Source organism: Camellia sinensis, chromosome 1, assembly GCF_055761805.1.
Source record: "Camellia sinensis isolate YWXY chromosome 1, ASM5576180v1, whole genome shotgun sequence".
NCBI classification, from domain to species: Eukaryota; Viridiplantae; Streptophyta; class Magnoliopsida; order Ericales; family Theaceae; genus Camellia; species Camellia sinensis.
The window spans coordinates 184,370,398-184,385,063 of record NC_138961.1 but is presented as its reverse complement, the minus strand read 5'-3'; the positions used below and the strand labels follow the sequence as shown (position 1 = coordinate 184,385,063).

The 14,666-nt window shown below is 31.5% G+C and overlaps 1 pseudogene across 1 annotated transcript; it reads left to right on the top strand.

The window, feature by feature from the left end:
• Window positions 1-6,681: 6,681 nt before the first annotated feature.
• On the top strand, window positions 6,682-7,964 carry LOC114276238 (shewanella-like protein phosphatase 2 pseudogene; annotated as a pseudogene). Its single transcript, XR_014363338.1, has 2 exons — window positions 6,682-6,752; window positions 7,036-7,964. The product of XR_014363338.1 is annotated as a shewanella-like protein phosphatase 2 pseudogene (transcript).
• The last annotated feature ends 6,702 nt before the right edge of the window (window positions 7,965-14,666 follow it).

Sequence of the window (14,666 nt, the reverse complement as noted above, 5' to 3'; positions counted from 1 at the left end):
AAAAAGATATTGCCAAACATGACCTCATATATATGTGGCAAGATAGTTATATATAAAAAGTTGTAATTATTAATTGATTACTACGTCTTCACATTACTGGTACACTAAAACTTTCCTCGTGCTTTTGAATGGACCATGCAATAAAAATTGAAACTGATTTATTCAAAGGGGAGGTTTTACACAGGAATTTTGATTTTAAAATGCCATTCACAGCCATGTTTTATTGAAAATGGAATTCAATTATGAAAGAATACTCAGAAAATTGAGATTGGGTCATGCCCCCCAAAGTTTACCAGTCCGTCCCATATGTATTTAATTACTAACCAAATGTTAATTAAATTATATTTCTTTGTATATATGCATTATGTAATAGTTAGAATTTCAAACTGTTTTACTGAAGAAAAAGAAAAACCGTTTTATTGAAATGTGGTATATGTACTAAAAATTAGTAATACATAATCAAGGTTTAATAGGTACATTTTGAAATGTGACCGATATATTTGACATGCTTTCAAGTTTCTAGTAATCTTTATAGATTGAGATCATATTTGGGAATTTGAATTTTTTGTTTAAAAATTTATAAAGTAAAAAAAAAATTTAAATCATTTACACAATATTTTTTTTTTTAGAGTATACACACAATAGTTATTCACTTTTTTTTTTAAATACAATTTTGAAAAGCTATTTATAAATACATTAACTTTTTTCTTTTACTAAAAAAAATCAAATCCCAAACAAGTCCTATTACCTGTTAAAAAATATCATCTCTTAATCCCTTATCAAAATTCTCACAATGACTTTTATTCAGTTCTCCCACGAAAGAAGAAAAAAAAAAAAAAAGACTCTCTAACTTTATTTAATTCTTTAAAAAAAATCTCAAGGACTTATTTATTTCTCCCAAAAAATTTATAGCAACATCATGAATCACTCTTAAAAATGTAAGTCGTTAGTTAATTTATAATTTCGCTTTAGAGAGATCATGATAAATTTGAAAATTATCTTTTAAAATAACAAATTAATTATATTTGCACGAGAATTATGTATGCAATCATCATTAGTGTATATATATAAACATACACTTCGTATCTCTACATCGAATAAAAATTTGTTATTGTTGATGCAAGAAATTGCTCAAATTGATTTCCAATCAACTATTAATATTAGTTATTGATCCTCACTAATAAAAGCTATCCAAGGATACCAATGTGATGTTGGTCCACCCCTCCAAGGTAAGGGTGCATTTTAGATGGTTCAGCCTGAGCAATTCGAGTTTAAGTCTAATTTTTTTATAGTTTGGATAAAATATTTTTAAATTCAGCATGAGTTTAGACAAAATTTCTGAAATTCAAATTAAATTTGAACGAATTTTGATAAAGATATCAAACAACCCGAAATCTGTTATATATATAGATATATAAAATGATAAATTACAGATACACTCCTTAAGATTTTATTAAAATACGAATAGTCCCCTGTGATTTTGAAAGTCACATTTCACCCCCTGAGATTTCTAACTTCATAACAAATTGTCCCTTTTATTAATAAATCATCAAGTCAATTAATAATTTTTAATGATGTCAAAAATATATTTTAATTAATAATTTAGGTAATTTTATATTATTTGGGAGAGCAATCATGAATTTTATTTTTTTAATTAATTCTGTTAAATAAAAAATTCTAATAAGGAGGTATTTGTAATTTTTCAAACCACATGGGCTAATCTGTATTTTAAACAAAACTCAAGGGGTGTATTTGTAATTTACCCTATCAAATATAAATTATATAAACTAGTAACACAATACAAAATCTTACATTTTTTTTATTTTCACTCATAAATTGTAAAGATTACAAATTATTTGTTTTGATGTTATTAATGATTTTCTAACAAAATGCAAATAAAGTCTAATTTTAACAAATTAATAATTTAGCCACACACACGTATACCAAAAAATAAAAAAATATATATATAAATTAAATTAAATTTATTTGCAATTCGGACAACTCAAGTAATTCGGATTTAACTCGACTTGGAATTCGACAAACACATTGAGTTACAATTCGAGCTTAACTATGTTTCAACCTAACTTAAGCTGAGTTTCAATCAGTGTGTTTGGTTTGAATTTTTTAAATTAAGTTTTTTGAAAACTCAGTTTTTTGATTTTCGTATTTTTTTGTTTTTAGTGAATATTTTTAAAATTTTAAACATTTTTTTTACTTTTTTAGATGTACCTTACTTAGATGTATTTAAAAAATAAAAAAAATTATGAAAAAATATTTTAAAAATTTAATAAATACATAACAATATAAAAAATGTACTGAATTCTCGTCTTTTTTTTTGTATTTTTGGTATTTAGTGAATTTTTAAAAGATTTTTTTCATAAATTTTTTACTTTTTAAGTATATTTATGTTAGGTATGTCTAAAAAATAAAAAAAAATTACTTAAAATATTTAAAAATTTCAGTAAAAATAAAAAAAATACGAAAAATAAAAAAATAAAATTTTCTAAAAAGTGTATTTCAAAAAAACACAACCAAGGTCAGATTCTTCAATCTTAGCCAATTTGCTCAGCTTTACTATGCTCGACCACTTTATATGGTGGTCTTTCAGTGCTAGCTATGGCCAAGTAAATTTATCTCTATCAACTATAATAGTAATCAAAAATGCTTTAGACCTCTAATTTAGAGGTACCACTAGTGATGTGGCAGTGGGTCCCCCACTGCCACAGCCAATCATGTGTCTTGATTTTTTTTTTGTTTTTTTTTTTTGCTTTTCCACCTCATTAGAGGTGGGTTTAGAGATGCCTTTTTAGAGGTCTCTAGCACTGTTGTAATAGTAATATTATACTATTTCTGATACATCAGATTCACTATTCTCAATTGTATTTTTTTTTTTTTTTCTAAATAATAATATCATGTGCCGGTTGTGATTGATATTACTTCTCTATATCATGTTTTTTTTGTGCCGGGGTGTTTGGGAACTTTGGGGTTGTTTGGAATAAATTAAATAAGTGTATTTTTTGATTTTTTATGAAATATAAGTTGGGTATAAGTTGGGTTTGAAGTGATGTGGTAGAGAGGTGATGTGACTTAAATAAGATAGTGACTTTTTAACTTTTTTAAGTTATGCCTTAGTTTTTGAATTTTTTTTTGTTTTTTTCACTATAAGACAAATATTTTACAAAACCAAAAAAAAAAAAAAAATCCAAACAAAATATCACATCAAACCACATAATCATTTCACTTTTTCTCATACAAATATCACATCCAACCACAAAAAAAATCAACTATATTTTCAAATACAAAAAAAAATTTCTCTAATAATATCCTATAACTAAAAAAACTTACAAAAAAAACTCACTTCCCAAACACCCACTATGTCTCAAAATTTTTTTCATTTTTCCGATCTCCGTAGTTACTTCACGTGTGCTCACACTTGTACATGTGAAAAACATCACGTGTGCTCACACTTGTACATGTGAAAAACAAGAAGCATAAGTTTTTAGTTGGTTTGTTAATATATATATATATATATATATATATTTTGTTAAAAAATGTTTCGTAACTCAAATTTTGTGACTCAAAAATGGCTCAAATGGCCAAAACGACGTCGTTTTGGCTATTTTTATGTTGTTCTGTACTCCAAACGACGTCGTTTTGGCCATTTGAGCCACTTTTGAGCCACAAAATTTGAGCTACGTAGTATTGTCGTATTTTGTTATAGGAAAATCCTTTCACTTTCTCACAGATCCAGGGTAATGCCCTTTGCAAAGATCACCAAGGTGCTTATTGTCCGTTTTGAGAAAGGAGACTATAACTTGGAAACTTGTCCCAACCTCCCTAGACAGGCTTCACTTAAGTTAGGATTCGCACAGACCTCCCAAGACAAGTTCCACTTAAATTAGGATTCACACAGAAGTCAAGACTTGCACAGCTTGGGAGTATTGGACCCACACCAGATGCTGTGGTAGCAACAACTTGAGGATAACCTTCTAACTAACTGTGCTACCTCCAGGAGATTGGCCCAATGAAGTTTTGAAACTGGGACTTGGAGACTTAATCCCAAGGCTTTTGCCAAGTTACCAACCACCCATATGTTATTGATGTATGTTTTCAACAAGGTCGAGGATTTTGTCAACAAGCTTACCAATATGGAGTGCATAATGCTTCATTACTGTAAACAACTCCCCCTTCATATGGTATTGATGTATGTTTTCAACAAGGTTGGGAATTTTGTCAACAAGCTAATCAGTATGGGGTGAATGATGCTTTATTACTGTAAACAACGCCACCTTCATATGTTACTGATGTATGTTTTCAACAAGGTTGGGGATTTTGTCAACAAGCTGACCAATATGGGGTGAACAATGCTTTATTACTGTAAACAAATCAACTCGCTTAGGGGTGTAAATCTGACCCGGCCAGGGGTCCACCCTAGCTCAGGCACGACCCGACCAATGTCGCCAAAATTTGAGTCAGGTCGGTCTGAGTCACGGGCCAAAAAACTAGACCCAGACCAGGGATATTCGGGCCTTAGGCGAGCCAGACCTCCAGCCTGGCTACGAACTTGGTCGGGCCTGACCATTGTTTTTTTGTTTTTTAAAATTTTTCCTACTAAAATTTTATTATTTTCCACTAAAAAAGATACTGGGGCTCGGGCGGACTAGTTTTCGGACCAGGCTTTAAGTGGGCCAATGAGTCAGGCCAATGGATCGGGCCGAGATTTAAAATGATGGCCCACGGCTAGGCCCAAGGGCTTAGGCTGAGCTAGGGCCCAGGCCCAAACAAGCCACCCACGGGCTACGGGCCATTTTAACACTCATTCCCCCTCCCCCTCAAAAAAATAGCACTAACTTTTTCTTTTTTCTTTTTTTTTGGGAGCTAGGTACTAATAGTTTACTTACCAAAAAAACTAGCTAAATTTCACTTTGTATCCCTATGTTTGACATTGAATTTAATTTTTATTTTTTATTTTTCAATTATAACAGTCAACTATTATACTTTAGGTCAAATTGTAACTTTCTTTCCGTTTGCGTTAATAAGATTGATGGAATTTATCCTATGAGCAATACGTAACATTTTTCTCATCTCATTGACACCCTACACTTTTACTAAAATGTCACTTTAGTCTTTACACTTATACCAAAGTCTCATTTTGGCCCTTCAACTTTTAATTAATGGTAGATGGATGAAAAGACGATATTGCAATTTGAATTAAAATATGCCTAATTGATTGACACAATTCAAAATAAAACAACGAAAATAAATTTTTTATGTAAGTATAAGAATGCTGAGAGTAATTAATTAAAAATAATTAGAGAAAATTTCTTTTTTTTTTTTTTTGATAATTGAGTGTCTAGGCCAATATCCCTTCGGAGTGTCATGCCTCGACTAATCTCGGGACCCAGAGCTGATCGATGAGAAAATTTCATTTTAACCTCCAAACTTTGCCTCGATAATCAATTACACATCCAAACTTTAAATAATTTCAATTTTACTCCCAAAATTTTTAAAATTGTATCAATTTACTCTTTACCATCACATTTAAATAGAAAATAAAATTTTAAAAAATATATATTTTGATCTTAAATTTCAAATTATAGATTCAAACTTACTGTTTTCTATTCAAACTCACCCTCTCTCCTCGGCTAGCCCCCCATCCGCCTGCCACTGCAAAAACAAGTATACCTTAACAACAAACACCATAACTTATCTTCCCCATTTTTTTACGAGTCTGGATCCTCTGCAATCCCTTCCTGCAATCCCTTTCTCCAGTGCCCCAAAAAAAACAAACAGCATCAGGAGATAAAACACATCTGAAACCAAAGCCCCATTGTTGGCCACCTCCCCCACCAGCTCCGACGACCCCCAATCCCTTCAACGACCCTCCCTCAATCGTTCTCCTCTTCCGGCGGTCCTCCACAGCCACACCTCCCCCTCCTTCCTTTTCCTCTTCCTTTCTTTCTTTTCCTTCTAGATCTAGACAAACATAGAGAATATATATATATATATATATATCAAAACAAACAAATGTACAAATGATTTGACCAAAAAAAAAAATTGAAATCACAGAAGTGGGTTTAGTTGAGAGTAGAAAAGAGATGAGTTTGCTTTATATGGTGGCTACAATTAAAAAGTGGTTTAATGTGGGTTTGCTTTGTGGGTTTAGAAGTTAGAGAGAGAAGTGGGTTTAATCAGAGAAGTGGAATTGCTTTGTAGTTTTTAGGGAAGGATGGTGATTTGCATCATCATCAACTACAAAAATTATATCTAAAGATGTATGTGTGAAAATTATACACCATAGTCAGTCCAGATCCTCTGCAAAAATATATAATAATTAATTATACAAGTTATATTTTGTATAATTATACACCATAGTGAGTCCAGATCTGGAAATCAAGTTATTATATATTGTAGTGAAAGTTATACACCAGAGTGAGTCCAGATCCTCTTCAAAAACTTGTATAGTAATTTTGTATACATCTTGTAATTTTGTATATAATTATCGTAGTGAGTCCAGATCCTCTGCAAATCAATAAGATGTATGTGTGGAATTGAAAGAACTGAGAGAAATCAGGAAGGAAGAAGACAAAAATCTGTGTGTAAACCAGAAGAGAGAAGACAATGGAGGGTTTATCTGCTGCTGCTGATTATATATTTTTTTTTAAGTTTTGCCCCAAAACGATGTCGCTTTGGGGCACTACAGGAAAGGATTTGAGGAAAGAATTGCAGAGGATCTGGACTCTTTTTTTACCGTACACACTGTAGAGAGGGAAAAAAAAAATGGCAGACACACAACACATTGACCCTGTTTAGTAGGATATATTTTTAACTTATTTCAGTTTTTAACTTAATTTAAGTTATTTTGATATGTTTGATTCAGCTTAACAATATAACTTATAACTTTTTGTAAGTCAAAAATCAACTTATTCTTTGAGTAGGAGAGAAGAATCTTAATTTATAAGTCAAAAATTAACTTATATTCATAATTATAAGTTATAAACTGTTAAATTATAAGGTATAATCACTTTCCTACAGCTCTACCAAACGAGCTATTATCAAGAAAAACCTCTCTCACCTTGTCTCCTCATTCATCGACACCTTTGTTGACTTCTCAGTCAGTGGCCTCTTCATACCTCCAAACCCTAACTCTAGCCCATCACCTTCATTACAGACCACATACTTTTCGCTGGGCCACCTCGTCACCATCTGCGATCTACACGGCGACCTCCAAAAATCCAAAAAACCCTTTGACTCGCCGGTCTCATCGACCTTTCCGACCGCTGGATCGGCCAGGTCTATGATATCATCGATCGTGGTGGCGACGAAATCAAGATTTACTTTCTCGAGAAACTCAACCGCGAGGCTGCGAAAGTCGGTGGGAAAATCGTCACCATGAATGCAAATAACAAAATCGTGAATATCGACGGCGATTTCAGGTTCATTAGTAAGACCCTTCTCGATGAATTTAGGGTTTGGGCTGATTGGTCCTGTGTTGGTAACTCAATGAAGAGTCTTTGTGATGGGTTGGGAAAACCCAAGGATTTGTATCGTGGGTTGCCTTTGGCTTTCCCTAATTTGAAACAAGATATTAGTGATAGAGTTAGGGCTAGGGCTGCTGCGTTGAGACCTGAAGGTCCGATTTCAAGTCGATTTCTAGCAAATATTTTGACTATTGTTGCTGGTGAATCTGTGTTTGTTCATGGATGGCTTTTACCAAACCATGTTGATTACGGGTTGGATCCAATTAACGAAGAGGTTATGGATTGGATTATTAGTGGCTTGAAACAGAGTGTTTCAAAGAATTTGATTACGGGGAGGAACTCGGTTGTTTGGTTGAGGAAATTATCTCATGAATTGGCTCATCACTGCAATTGTTCGACTCTTGAACATGTTCTTGCCACCATTCCTGGTGCAAAGAGGATTGATTGTAGTAGTAATTTTTGTTGTTAAGGTACACTTGCTTTCTAGTTTAAAAGAAGAAAAAAAATGGTTACACTTGCTTTTGCAGTGGCAGAGGGAGGGGGAGGGCTAGCTGCCGGCAGTGGTAGTCGCCGAAGTTGTAGGGTTGCACAGAAGTTTGGGAAGCGTAAAAAAAAGTCAAAAAATTACTCAAAAAGTTAAAAAGTTATCATTATTTATTAAAAGTCAAAAATCACGACTGCATAACTCTCAATATTAATTTTTTCTTACACACTAATTTATATAATTTTTTAATACATATTTTTTTATAAAAATTTAAAAAGTTAACTCAAACATTCATATTTTTTTTTCAATTTTTTAATTTAAAAAGACAAAAAATACACTTATTTAGAACAATCCAAATAATCTCTCTATAATTTGAAATTTAGAGTTAAAATATTTTTTTTTTTTTACTTTTTTTGTTTTAATGCGATGATAAAGGATAAATTGATACGATTTAAAAAATTTAGGATAAAATTAAAATTATTTAAAACTAAATTTGGAGTGTAATTGATCATTAAGGTGAAATTTGGAGGTTAAAATGAAATGCTCTCAAATAATTATCTAAAAAAAATTGATGCTGCTTTATATGTTACCAGTCCAGTCTTTGTTAGATTGTTTGACAAATTCATCCACGTGAGTGAGCACCAAGAAAAAAGCTTCAACTATCAAGATTCATGTGAAAATGTAGTTCTATATAGGTGGATTACCCTGAATGTCTGACATATTGGTCCAATTGCCGAAACACAATGCAAGGGAATTATGGTAAGTTAAGCAGACTCAAGCAACATCTAGGCAGGGTGTTTCTATTTGAGAGTTGTTTGGAATGATTTAAATAAGTATATTTTTTTATTTTTTAGATTAAAAAGTTGAGAAAAAAAATATGATTGTTTGGGTTAATTTTTTGACTTTTTATGGAAAAATATTTATTAAAAAATTGTATAAATTAGTATGTAGGGAAAAATTAAAATTGGGAATTGTGCAGTCGTAATTTTTGACTTTTGATGAATAGTGATAACTTTTTAACTTTTTGAGTAACTTTTTGACTTTTTGACTTTTTCGCCACATGCCAAACTTGGCCTTACTTTACATCACCAAAAAAAAAAAAAAAAAAAAAAAATTGTCATTACACATCTTATTTTTTAGGAAAAATTATCAAAAAGATCCATATAAGAGTCAATTACTCCAATCAGTCTCATGAATTTTTTAATACATTCATAGTTTTTGTTTGTTTTGACAACATTACCGTGAGATTTTATTTTAAATTTTAGTATAATTTTGTAGATGTTTCCACCCTTCCTCATTGGAGGACATCATCGTAGAGAGGTTAGATTCAATTTTTAAATCACGTTTCCGTCACTCTAATGTAATAATCAAACTCAAATGTAACACTCAAATGTAAAACTCCCAAAAAAAAATTATTACGTGTATTTTTCTCAAACGTAACATATCTCAAACGTAACATACTAAAAAATTTCTCAAATTACATAATAGTATAATGTAACACTCAAAAAATATAACACACTAAAAACATAGTGTGCTTTTTCAAAACGTAACACTCTAACGTAACTCTTCAAATGTAACACTTTAATGTGACAATCAAATAAATCATTACATATCCAAAAGGACTAAACGGATTCCAAGAAAAAATATGGGATTATATGGATTACAAGTCTAAAATATAGGATTTCTTGGTCAATCTCCCTATTTTTTTGGGGGGGGCAAATTACACAAATAGTCCCTATAATTTGGGACTCGTGTCACTTTGTTCTCTGACTTTTCAATTGTGATACATTTGATCCTGAATTTTGAATTTTGTTCCAAATAAGGACAATTGAAGATACTATTGTTTAATTTCAAGGGCAAAATCATTAATTTAATAAAATATAAACTAATTTGACAAAAACAAATGTCAAAAAAATATTTTTAATTTTTTAAAAATTATTTTTATCCACCAATGATAAAATTATGTAAAATTGATAAAAATTACATGATTAATTTTTTTTAAATTAATTTTACATGATCATCATCTAAACACATAATAAAAATTAATTTGGTAAAAAAAATAAATAAATCTCTAAAAGATTTATCAATTTTACATAATTTTATTTTTAGTGGGTAGAAATAATTTTTAAAAATTCAAAAATATTTGTTTGACATTTATTTTTGTCAAATTAGTTTATATTTTATGAAATTGACGATTTTACCCTTGAAAAATCTAATGATATCTTCAATTGTTTTTATTTGGAACAAGATTTAAAATTCGGGATCAAATGTGTCACAATTGAAAAGTCATTGACCAAAGTGACACGAGCTCCAAACTATAGGGACTATTAGTGTAATTCACCCCCTTTTTTTGGGGGGGAAAAAATTGCAAATCGATGGTAATTTTACAAAATATTTATAAATTTATGAAAAAACATATAACTTTAATTATTAAGATTGATAACTTTTACATTAATTTACAATTTTTTTTTTTTTTTTTTTTTTTTGGTGTTGAAAAGTTGGAATGAAGTGCAATTTTTCCTTTTCTATTTTTGTTATATTTATCCTATTTTTGTTATATTTATCCTACATAACATCCAATTCCTCAAATCTTAAAATTTGAAAACATGAATTACTCTACCCACCAACTTCGAGTCTGGATCCTCTGTTGTGGTTTCCTGCAGTGGTTCTTGCAGCGGTTCAAAACGACGTCGCTTTGAACCTCTTTTTTTTTTCTTTTTTTTTTCTCCTTTTCTTATTTTTCTTTTCAGCCTCTTTTTCATTTGCCTGTTGATTGAACCCTAACCCCTCTCAGAGAGGCCCCGAACGAAGAAGGCGGCATGGGCAGGCGACATCACTCCTACAGCGAGGCGACGGAGGGGAGGCAAGGCAAGGAGACGCGGCAGTAAGGCTATGGGAGGTGGCGAGAAAAAAACAAAGAGGCCACGAACAGAGAGGGCGACTCGGGCAGTCGACGTGACTCTTGCAGTGAAACGAGGGGAGGTGGCGATGACGAGGTCTATTTCGTCCCTTCCGTCTTCATTCTCATTTTGTTACTGATATGTATGTGTGTATGTGTGTGTGTGTGTGTGAGAGAGAGAGATTTGTTGTCATGGTTTGATTTGTTGTTCATTTGTTAGACGCATTTGATAAGTGGTATGATTTATTGAGTTTGATGATTTAGGGTTTGTTGTGGATTTGATTTTTTTTCCAATTTTTTTTTATCAGCATTTGATTTTTTTTTTCTTTGAGATTGAGCTTGCTTACATTCTCTCTCTAGTCTTTGTCTTACATTCATCAGTATTTGATTTTTTTTCCCTCTGAGATTGAGCTTGCTTACATTCTCTCTCTAGTCTCTGTCTTACATTCATCACCATTTGATTTCTTGTTGTGGATTGAGCTTGCTTACATTTTATATCCCTTTGTTGATGATGAGATTACAACAAAATAAGTTTGAAATCCTCAACAAATGGGGAGAAATTATGTATATATATATAGGTTTTTTTTTTTTTTTTTTACTTTAGTTCAAATTAGAAGAGGGGTACATGTAGGTTTGAAATCCACAATAGAGGATTCTCAATTTTTTGTGTAGAAAAAATAAAATAAAATTATAATGTCTGTAATTTATAGTGTATGTTCAGAGTATAGTGTCTGTTTATATTCTCAATTTTTTGTTTGAACTTAAACATGTGAAGTAATTCAAGACTTAAGCATCTTGGTTATAAGAATTTAAGGGACTATACATACACCACTCTCTGAAAAGCACTTTAGTAAGATCTTCCACTCTTATCTTTGTGATTTGAAGATTAACAATAGTGTTTTAAGTTTAGAGAAAAGTGTTTTCAAAAAACAAAAGGTATAAACATTTGTACTATACATTTATTTTTTGTTTGTTGCTAACTAAACTTTCACCAAGTGAGTTTTTGCTCTGTGACTTGGGGCCCTAGTTCTATTCAAAATTTGGAACACAACACTATTCTTGTTAATTTGCATAACTACATCTTTGTTTGCACAACACCATAAATTTTGTTTGTTGCAGATGTATGGACTAAACAAAATTACATCTTTGTTTGAATTTTGTGTTTACTTGTAATAAACTGATTGTGTCGTAAAATGCTCTTATTAGGATTAACATGTCAATGGGTTCAAACAATGATGCTGGATATTTTCAAAATAAAAGATGCAAATGTTTGGGGGGGAGGGGGAAACAACAGCGTACATATCAGAATCAAAGAAAAATCTAGGAAGGTTGTATTTCAAGTATGCAGATAAGATGTGTGAGTACTTTGCGTGGGGAGCAGCTCCTACTGGGAATGCATCAAATATCTAAAAGAGAAGTAAAGCTATTCATATGACGAATGAAGATGAGAGATGATATGATTATGATTTTGAGAGAAACAATGAAGTTATGAATAGATTGGAACGACTTAAGGCAAACCAAGGAGTTATGAAATTGATTATGTTTACAACCATAGTGTTGGTTGGTTTTACCATGCTAATGGTGCTGCTCAAGTGAATGTAACCATTGCTTATGTGTTTTATTTGGGTTGTGAATTTAGTAAAGCTTAAACTATGAGTTTTGATATTTACATGTAATTTCATACTATGCTTAATTAATGAAATTACCTATGCCATGTCAATTGTGTTGATTCTATAACTTAGTTATTTGAGAATTGTAATTCTCCCTCTCATGTTTCATCATTTCTTGCATGTCTACTACCATAGTCCGACATATCGAACCATTTTGGCATGTTACCCTGTATACACATCCATCTAAATTTCTTTCTCTTCCCTTGGACAATAGTGATGTGCTTCTTTTTTGTTTCTGTTTTTCAAAGTTCTACAGCTTTGAATTTGCTTTCTGATTTATTCTTTTGTAATGCATGATCTCCAATAACAATAACTGTGACCACCTCATATATAAAGAACACCATATCTTTTCAAAGTAACAAACAAGATCAGACATGAGGCATTCATCCTAGAGAATCACTACTGACTGCTAGTTTAATCATGGGTTTCAATTGCATAATAATTCAAAAGGTGTCCTAACATATATCCCTCACTCGTTGCACACAGACACACACACAGACACATACACATACATAGTCTTGAATCAATTTTCAAAGGGATATGAGGCAACAACATGTGCCATCCTGAGAGGACTTGTTGAGGTATATAAACCGAACAACCTTATACCATTAAACTTCATGAAGCAATCAAAACCAAACTAAGATGCCATATTATTCAATTAATTGAGTTGGCTCAAATTTAAATTCCAAATCCACACAATCAAACACACCTTTTAATAGAATTTTAGTGCATACATTGTCATTTCCACAAGCTAAATCCACCTAATGAAGAACTTTTAAGATAAACAAGAACTTCAAAGATAAAAAAAATCTTAATCCATAACACAAAATTTCTAGGTGCCATTACATAAAAATCTTAAAACATTACCAATATGATCTCCACATAAACATCTTAAAACTTAGGCATCACACCCTTTCTTGTAGAAAACGAAAAATGAAAAAAAACAATTGACATTCACATAAGAAAATAATTACATTGCATATTAATTAGAATAGATCTCTCCAAAACAAGTATTAGGACAAAAGGGCTCCAAATCTTTTTGTCTCTTCGGTCTCAAGTAATTTTTTTTGTCCAATTTCGTGAAGCCAAGTGATGCTTTTCCACTAGATTCCCTACCAAATAGCTCATAAGCAGACCTAAGAGGAATTCCAGATTTTGAAGCCAATTCTACTTCAATTGCTTGGGTGGTAGATATTTTTATTTTTTTTTTGGGATGGCAACATATGAATACACATTTAAGGCAAAAGGTCATGATTATAATGTTTAACAAAATCACAAGCAACATATTTTCTTGAAATTCTATTTAACTTGATACTAAATTGGGCACCACAATCACATCTTACCTCTTGTCTCGGATTTTTGACTAGTGGATATCACTTGTCAATACCCCGACTTCCTTCTTTGAAACATACAAACGTCCGTGAAGTTATTTCCTTAGTATGTTTGTTGTTGTTTGGATAGGCCTTCCTAATACTGAAGCCCACCTTTCTTCCATACGTATTGTAAAAGTCATACGCAGCTTGTTTAGAGTCAAATGACATCCTCAATTTTGACTTCTAACCAGAATTGGCCAACTCATCAACAACATTATTTTCTTCCATCACCTGTAATTCAGTATCATACAAAAAAAAAAAAAAAAAACATAAACAAAAATTCTAATCTATTTTTTTTTATGTCAATTCCAAAAACACAGGTCAAACCAAATTTGGGCCAATCATCTAATGTTGGGTCAATAGAGGGAATTTAGCATCTTAAATTTATTACACAAATTAACAAATGTTACAAAAACACATTCACTCCTGTGACCCAAATTATGCAAACAAATAAGTTCTCCAATCCCAGGCAAACAGAAAAATAGAGAGAAATTTGTAACAAGGTTGGCATCTCATTTCATCTCAAATCAAAATAAGACTAAGCGTATGAAAATAGCTAAAGAGTTCTCCAGACCACTATATCAAAATCATCAACATTTAGAAATTCTTAAAACAGGAACAAACGAGAACCATCATGAAAGAATTAAGCCTTTATTTTCTGCTAAATCAACAAAAATATTGCAAAAACACATTCACACCAGTGACCCAAATTATGCAAACAAATAAGTTCTCCAATCCTACGCAAACAAAAAAGTAAAG